The sequence below is a fragment of the Corapipo altera genome, unplaced genomic scaffold (assembly GCF_003945725.1).
Source record: "Corapipo altera isolate COAL_440 unplaced genomic scaffold, ASM394572v1 24, whole genome shotgun sequence".
In the NCBI taxonomy this organism is placed as follows: domain Eukaryota; kingdom Metazoa; phylum Chordata; class Aves; order Passeriformes; family Pipridae; genus Corapipo; species Corapipo altera.
In genome coordinates this window covers 6,104,419-6,113,424 of record NW_020884903.1, presented here as the reverse complement: position 1 = coordinate 6,113,424, position 9,006 = coordinate 6,104,419, and positions in this window count along the sequence as shown.

Below are 9,006 nucleotides of genomic sequence, written 5' to 3'. Positions count from 1 at the left end.
AATGTTGAATAATAACCTACTCTAAGCTTCATTAAAATTCTTTTAATGAAGGAGAAAGAGTTGTGGATCCCCCTACAATTTAAAGTGCTTCATTAAAATATCTTACATGTTATGTAATTTGCCTTTCTTTTAAAGCCCATACAATAAATAATTTCAATAAAACATTTATATATCAATATTTTATCTTCTGAGACTGAGTCTTCCTAATCAGTAACCTGTCCTGAAAAATCAGGGAGAGTTACATGAGACCAGAACAGAATGTAAAATTATGAAAATATTTCTGAATCAGCATGAAACTAGGCACCAGAAGGAACTAGAGGATTCTTGCTTTTGAACTCTGTAGTACTTATGACATTTAATTTGTGCCCTCTACATGGCTTAAGCATTCCTCATAGGTGCTCTTTCAAGTGGGACTACATGCGCAGAATAAATACAAATCATACCAGTAGCTCTCTATGCAGTACACTAAAAAAAAAAACACTGGAGAAGAATAATACAATATAGAAGCAGACTTCTGTTTTAAAACTCAAGCTATATATTAACGTTTATCTATAAATTTATTTTTTAGACTTAGCAAGATTTCTCTTGCTAGTGTTGCAAAAATAGGGGGACAAACAGTGTGACAAAAGAACTAAAGTCTTTTACATTTATTTCTTCACTGGAAATTGACTGAAAATTTAAAGAATTATGATCCAGACAGATATTTTATTCTCATCTTGGGACTGTTTGATTCACAATTTCCTGTACATATAAGAACATACTAATTTAAAAGTTTAAGCTTTAAATTTGTTTCTCGCATAATAGGCAAAATCAAAACACAGAAGTGAAAAATGGGCAATTTTCAAAGCTTGCTTGCACACATCCTAGGTAAAAGAGCTTTGTCTAGAGTTTGGCACATAGCTACTCAGAGACTTTAAGTAATCAGTTTTGGGTTTCTGGAGGTAACTTAAAATTGTTGTCATTAACATTGGCTGTATAAAATAGGAAGAATGCTTGAAATTGCTTCATATAAAGATGCAGAGATAACATTGATGACTCTGATTTCAGCATGGGATGGGGACATAAAAGTATGCCAAATTCAAAGTAACCTGTTGTTTGCACTTAACTTACAGAATTACTCTTCTGTTTGCTAGTTAGAAGACAAACAGGGATAGAAGATTCACAGTGAATTTGCTTACTGTTTAGATTTTTGGTTTTGTTTTTTGTTCCCCCAGTTTATTTTCCAGACAAATTCTATCTACAAGTGACACTTAAGGCTCAGAAGCAGTCTGGTTGTATCTGTAGCCCAGGTAGTGCAAGAGAAAAAGCCTAGAATTTCCAAGAGAAATTTCAAAGCTTCCAGTTTCCTGCCCCTTCAGTTGTTTTGTTTGGTTTTGTTTCTGTTGGTTTTGTTTTGTTTTGTTGGTCGGGCTTTTTCGTTTTATTTTATCCCTGGCATCAGGGTTGCTGTATATCATGATTACTCACTTGTCCATGCCAGTAGTTCTGGTTTTGACTTCACACAAGACATCAAGAATGAAGGCGTGACAACTGAGCCTTTTTCTGTTTTACATACTTTGTTATTCTGCTCCACCATAAACACTATTTTTTGCCAGAAATATTCACCACCTGAAAATTTCTTGCTGTGTAACTAGTGCCACTGTTTAGTCCCTGGAAATGGATGCTTGGTTGCTTTTGTCCATGCAGTGAGCAGTTACCCAAAGAAGATATACTGTGTGGTGGATTTTACAGGAATTTCTCAGAGCTAAGGAATCTTATAGATGTTGGCCTCATTCAGTTACTGCTGAGCAGAAAGGCACTAGCACTTTTTCTGATACCAGACATTATAATAAGCTACTGACAAAGTAAGGTGCAAAACCTTACTTGTACTCGTGTAAATGCTATTAATGTAGAATTTCTAGAAAAAAAAATATATATATATATATATATATAAAGCTATTTTAGCAACCAAAGACTCAGAAAAGAAGTCAGTTAAACAGGTATAACATGATATAAAATTCCAAAGTTTCCATGAGAGTAAAGGAAGCCATTCTGTTTCAGAAAATCTTCTAGGTATGGTGCTAAAAGACAACATGGTGAATGCTCTAATAAAATTGATGTTTGTCACTGTTAAAAACATAATAAGGTATAAGAGGAGATTTCCATTTTTATTTATATTCATTTATCATAATAGTTAAATGAAGGAGGAAGAGAGCAGGGAAAGACAGATAAAATTGTGACAGCAACCAAAATGTCCCAACCAGCTCAGTGAAAAAGACACGTTTACAGCTGAGATTTGTTGCAGCGTATTCTCTTGTTCAGCAGACTGTACAGGGCTGTAAATATGGAAACAGATAACAGAGCAAGGAAGAAAAGCTGCAGCAGTTTTTGACTTGATGAAAAAACTAAACACTTTGATTTTTTGGCTAAACCCCCCCCATAATCTTAATACCTTTCTGGTTTCTGATATCTGTGACCTATGAAAGCAGTTTCCAAGTAGTATCACAGACTAAAAGCAAAAATGGAATTCAGACGAACTGCATAGGATTCAAATCTAATCCACCAGACAACTGCATGATATCAGGGATGCATAAGCATAGTGTAGCAGCCAATTTCAAGTTTCTGGCAAGAACTTCTTAAAGGTGCTTTTCTATAGCTTTCTTCTTTGGAATAAATAATAATAACACCAGCAGTATTAAAATATTCATTAATTTACTCTTCTGAGCACCTTACTGTCAGTGTTTTAGCATGTCTCATTGTGTTACAAATACCTACCTTGCCCCACAGAAATATTGCAGCACTGAACACACGATGGCAACTGGACCATTCACCCTGACTTGTGTCTTGCTTTTTATTGGCAGTTTTATTTGACTACCATGATTGTTTCCTCACAGTTTCCAGGTGATACAGCCTGCCAGGAGTGAGAGAAGACAACTGGAGGACTGCATTAGATTTCAAAGTGGGGCACAAGTCTGTGGTCACATACCCTCAAGTCTGTGCTCTGGTCAGATCTCTGGCAGGAAACTTCAGGGAGATGACTGGTTGGAACAATCTGTTGTTTTAATTGGTCTGAGGTCATCATCATTTCTGGTCTCCTATGTCTGCAAAGTGAGAAGAACTTATTTCAGAAGTCCCAGCACCTTGATCTATAATGTTAGCATGTGCCATAGATTTTCACAAAGTGCATTCTGTCATTATTCATTCAAGACTTTGTAAATGTGTCTTTCTTTATTTTTAGATTATCTCAATTCTTGAATGATCTTTGTGTATACTTTTAGTTTGAGTGGTTCAAATGATTAATAGGTGGTCAGGATCATAAAGGTAGGAATCCCCTCAGCTTTTCTCATTTTAAGAATTCTTTATTCATTGTTTGTATGTGATCTGATCACAATCTGAAAGGTGAGTTAGGTGGCATAGCACTTAATGTCCAAAACTGAATATAGAACTATAACAACTTGCATTTGAACAAAATCTGGAATGTGGCAAAGCCATTACAACTGATTGATGTACTCAATAATACAACTGAAAAGAGTCATTACTGAGTTACCCACAAAGGGAATACTGGTACAGTTAGAGGTCAACCAGTAACATTTTAGATAGACTTTGTTAATTAATCAATAAAATATTATTGTTTTCCATAGCCACAGGTGGATTAGTGGTAATATCTAGCCCCTTGAAAATACTTAAATAAAGCCAGTATAGAGATGTTGAGTTTTTAAGGCAAGACAAGATTTTCAGAAGTAATGACTTAATTAGTTAAACAAAGGTAGCTAAAGAACGAAAAAAAAAATCAAAAAAGTTACCCCTTCCCCAGAAAAACCCACTACATTTCCGCATTGAGGCAGTATCAACTTGAACCAGTTGAAAACAAGTCTTTTCTGATTTTGACTCAGATATGCTATTTTTGTTTGTGTTTTCTCTTTCCTTTTTTTTTTTTAATTTCCCTTTTTCTTTTATCTATCTTTTTCCTTTATTCTCTTGCCAGTCTTATTTCTTTCCTTTTGTTTTTGTTTTTTTTTTCTTTTGATTTTTCCTTTTTTCTTTTTACTTGGGGGTGAGAAGTGGGAAATGGTGGTATCAAAGCCAGCGTGGCATTTTGGTGTACCTTATGTCCTATTGAATGTGACATAGGGAATATAGTTTTATTTTGGTATCAGGAAAGATGACCTTTCCTTGATAGTATGGAATTTACAATGAAATATAAGAAAACCCCATGCTGATGTACCATAAAAATCTCAAACTGTGTTTTGCAGGGTAGACCAAAATTCAGTCTCATAAATATGTATTAAAATGAAAAATGTAGTATACACATAGGAACAATGGCTAATACTTACATATATTACTTGTAAGTGCTAAATGATTACAGTATAATGTAACATTTTTAATGCATTTGTATAGATATGTGTGTGTACATATGAATATATGCATACATGCATCTATTCATAATTAATACAATTTAAACTCATTTCACTTTCTTCAAGGGGAGAACATTTCTGAACAGAACAAGTCAACAGAGATGGAGAAATGCTTTTGGAAATAAACAGATTTTGAAAATCATGTAGTCACAATTACTTTGACAAATATATCCTCTTGTTATAATCTCCAAACCTACAGCTGTATTTATTACTTTCCTTTAAGATTTGTATTTTTTTCTGTTGACTGTGTTTGTTTTTTTTTTTTTTTAAATTTACTAGAAAAAAACGCAAGACTTCTTTTTGAAATGCAGGTGGTTATATTACTCGACATTTTGCTCCATACTTGCTTAATTCTTCAAAGTTCTCACTTTCTGTGTGACAGAAAGGAGAAAGAAACTTCTGTGTGACAAAGCAGAAAGAAACTCAGGTCTTTTGATAGCTTTTAGAAGGATTTAAATGCGTACTTCATATGGTGCATGAGATTAGCACACACTATAAAAACTGTATCTCTGCCTCTGCTATTGTCCCTTTGGGCTTTTGCATGTGGACACAAATTTTGTAATGTACAAAGAATCATTTATCAGATTTAAGCAAAGAGTAACTTCAGAATGTTATTATAAAAGAAACAGGGTCACTATTGTAAACTCCAAGGCCTTATGTGATGTTTCAACAGCTCTATATTTAATTTTATAATTGAAAATTTCTTGCCCATACTTTTTGGTTATTGTTAAGGATAAATTCTTGCCCTCTTGATACTTTGTTTGTTTGTTATCTATGGTGTCCATTTTCTTTTTTCTAGCATGGTGATCTGAGAACACAAACCAAGGAGCAGAGTGCCACGTTTTCAAGTCCTTTTTCCCCATCGATCTAAATCCTTTTTTCCTTGCAGCTAAGGAGAACTGTAGATTATCTATTAGCATTTAAAACCTCAAAAAAGCTCCCAATACATTTATTTTCATCAATTGTTACCTCTGTGTTCTCTTTATTATAGATGGCCCGCTACCAAATCTTTCCCTCCAACTGGCAAGTTCAGTGAGAAAAAACTCACTGTCAGTTTTATCATTTTTATTATGAACTCTACTAATTCTATTTATCAATAGTTCCTACAGAAGTAACTTACAAATGGTATCGCCTATAGTACATGTATCCCATTGTTGTTTTTTAGGACTCACAAATGACTTAAACAAATTCTATTTTTATGCCTTTCCCAGAAATTTTCATATCAAAAATTCTCAAACTACAGACAAAAATCTATTTAAACGCTTTGTCTCCTGTCAGCTCTATTTCAGCTCTAAGAGCTGAGCTGCAGTTCCTTTTAATTTAGTGGTACTCACTAGTAATAAAATGTTAACAGTTTTACACCACAATCTATTTACAATATTTAGTCGTCCTGTCCATATTTATGGATTTCAAATTAGAATTTCTGATTTGTACTTATTCAAAGCGGAACTATTGTTCATACAAGGTACTTTTATACTTGTATCCACACTTCTAATAGATGGATTTTTTCCTACTTCTTGAACTTGACACTATGAGGTAGTTTAAAAAAGAGAAAGAAAAGAGGAATAAAGAAAGGTTAGAAAAAGATTCCAGAAGTTTCTATACAAACTCCTAACTTGAGAAAAAAAAATAAATGCAGTGTCTTGGATGTCCAAGGGCCCACAGTTGATGGTACCTCTCAGCAAATGAACAGGAACACAGACACCTAGACAACATATAATTAGCAAAACAACATTAAGATCTCTACTTCTCTCTGAAACCAGACATCATTTAATTAATGAATTCAAATATTGTTGAAGTGTCAGAATGAGAGGGGGCAGGCAGTCTGTGTTATGTTTCCACATAGGTCTTATTTTCATTCAGAATCAGGTTCTTGAAAAGTTAAAAGTATTTGTTGATACAGTGAAAATATTTTATCACCTGTATATCTCTTAGTAGTCCAGTGCTCTTTAGAAAGGAAGTAAAATTCCTATCCTTCTTTTTCAAAACCTGTAATGATGGGACTATTTGGAAAGATCATGGTACTTTTCGAAAAAAGAGGAAATGGTTAGAGACAGTCTTTTCTAAATCAAAGATATCATAAACTTTACTTCTGTGAGGCTAATTTTCCCCCATGTTTCATTAAATCAGGTGTTTCCTCAGGTTTATTTGGGGGATAATTAAAACAAAACCAACCAACCGAATGAATTATCAACAAACAAAAAATCTCTCTGTGCTTTCCATATCATTTACCTCTGCCTGTAATAACATTTTTTATAATCAATCATGAGAAGATGTGGCTAGTACTCTGTATTTAATTCTGGAAAAAAGCAGTCTTTAAACTCTATAACCAATCTTTTCACCTTTATATATATTTTTTTTCTTGCTTCTTTAGTAACTTTTTTGGGTTTCTCGACAAAGATATTTTTATTTTTTCTGGAATTAAGGCCTCACCTTACTTGGACAACTGTTAAGTCTACCTAGTTTCAGCTGCAGTAGATTACCTCCTGAAAGCAGAATTTCATTGAGCTGACTCTGAAAGGCCCTCAGAGACGTAACAGAAAACATCAGTTTGACTAAAAGAGATCTCTTCTCGGATTACCAGTTGGGGAAGGGAATACCTCATGGTTTCAGAGGGGCTGCTGAATGCTCTCTAAAACCCACAATACTCTTATGCCCTGGAGAATTAACAGTCACAAAATCAACTTGAAATTCAACATCAAACTTAAAACTCCTAAGTTCATGTGTCTACTCACAAGTTCCAACGTGCACTAGGCGTCTGAATTCCTGTTATAGTTTTTGCATATCTATTTTTCAGTGGCTTGAACAATGGAAATAAGGATTTTACTGGTGAGACTACACTTTAAGTACCCTTTAGAGCCCTTATGCAAAGGATATAACTTCTTATAGTCCCTGGTAACAATATTTTGGCTATTTTGCTACTGCTGTAATAACTTTTGTTTTCAGTTTTGAAGTTCATTGGCTCAATTCCTGTTATGTCAGCCAAGAGAGCAGCTGACATATCTGCATTAAATATTATGGTTCATGAATTTGGGACCCAAGCTAAAATTCAGCAAGACTACTGATATAATCCTGTATAACCAAATTTAAACTAACAGCAACTTACAGTTTACTGAAAAGGCAATAAAGTATTATCAGACTTTCTGATTAACTGCTAGTTTAGATACCCTAACATTTCTAGCTTTGATATAGAAGGGGAGGATAGTGTTTTTAATTCTAAATTATAGCATTTATTAAATGGGAGGAGAGTAATACAGAATGATTAGGATGCAGACCCAATCTCTGTGAAAACTCAAGTCAAATTTCTGAGGTGATTTTTACTGCGATTTTCTCTCAATATCTGTATTTCCTGGATTAACAAAGAAATAAAGATTTATAATTAGGTTCTTAACTAGGACTAAAATACATTAGGAAGGTAAGGTCTCTAGTCTCTATGTTCACTGTTGGAGAATTCTCTCTTAAATGCAAGTAACCATTAACATTTGGAGAAATTATTCAATCTCAATGAACTCCAGTCTTGATTCAGTTGAGTCTTGACTCAATTCAACTTCAGTTTCAACACTGATTCATTCAGCCTTAATCAAAGAAGTCTTTACATTATGCAAGAAGATAGTCTGGTATAAAAATCGCAACATGATAGTTTTTAAGGAGGGATACAAAGAGTGCAATTACCTCAAGAATTTACAGAAACAATTTTTCCTAAGGGAGTTAAAATAGTCTATTATATAGTCAGAAAAAGAATACCAAGTATTTAACAAGAGTTATGAAATTTTAAAAATCCTCTGAATATGCTTAATAATTATACAATGTATATTATTTGCCCATATCTTTACAACGGTTTACCTATAAATGTTTTACCAATAGATGTGTTTAATATTATTTTATAATCAGCAATTAAACAAAACAATCAATTCTTAATAACAGTCTACAGTATTTCACATCGAATTCTAATTATGCAATCGGAATACTACTGTACTCTTTTATGAGACTGTAATTTTATTCCAGAATTTATCCATTCTGGAACATAAGACCAAGGGATAAATAGGCCCACGTAATAAAGGATAAAAATTATTTCCTCATAAAACAGTACAGAGGAATTGGCATATCTACTACAGTGAGAGGTTGTATCCTTTAAAAAAGTAGGTCCCTGACAATGCTAGGTCCTTTTTTTCCTGTTCCATAATAAGATGACCTACATATGTCCTGTCAGAGCTTTGGTGGAACTGTTGGGCAGTTACCAGAACACTAAGCATTATATTCCTGCTATCTGAAAAACAGAGCCTAACAACCTGAACAGTTGATTAACTTCTTTACTCACTATTATCAATTAGTTTAATAACAAGTATCATTCCTTTCAAACTTGAAAAAGTAACACTACAGTTCAAGTATCTATAAATCATGGATTTGGTTTTCTTTAAGCTAGATAATAAACAAAACTAATGCTGCTAATCACCTAGACAATTATTTTTAAACATTAGGTAATTTATGTAATATGTATTCTGCTGCTGAAATTGGAAAAAAAAAGGGAAAATGTGGATAGCTTAAAAAAAATTAAAAAGAGAGAAAGAAGAGAAGAGAAGAGAAGAGAAGAGAAGAGAAGAGAAGAGAAGAG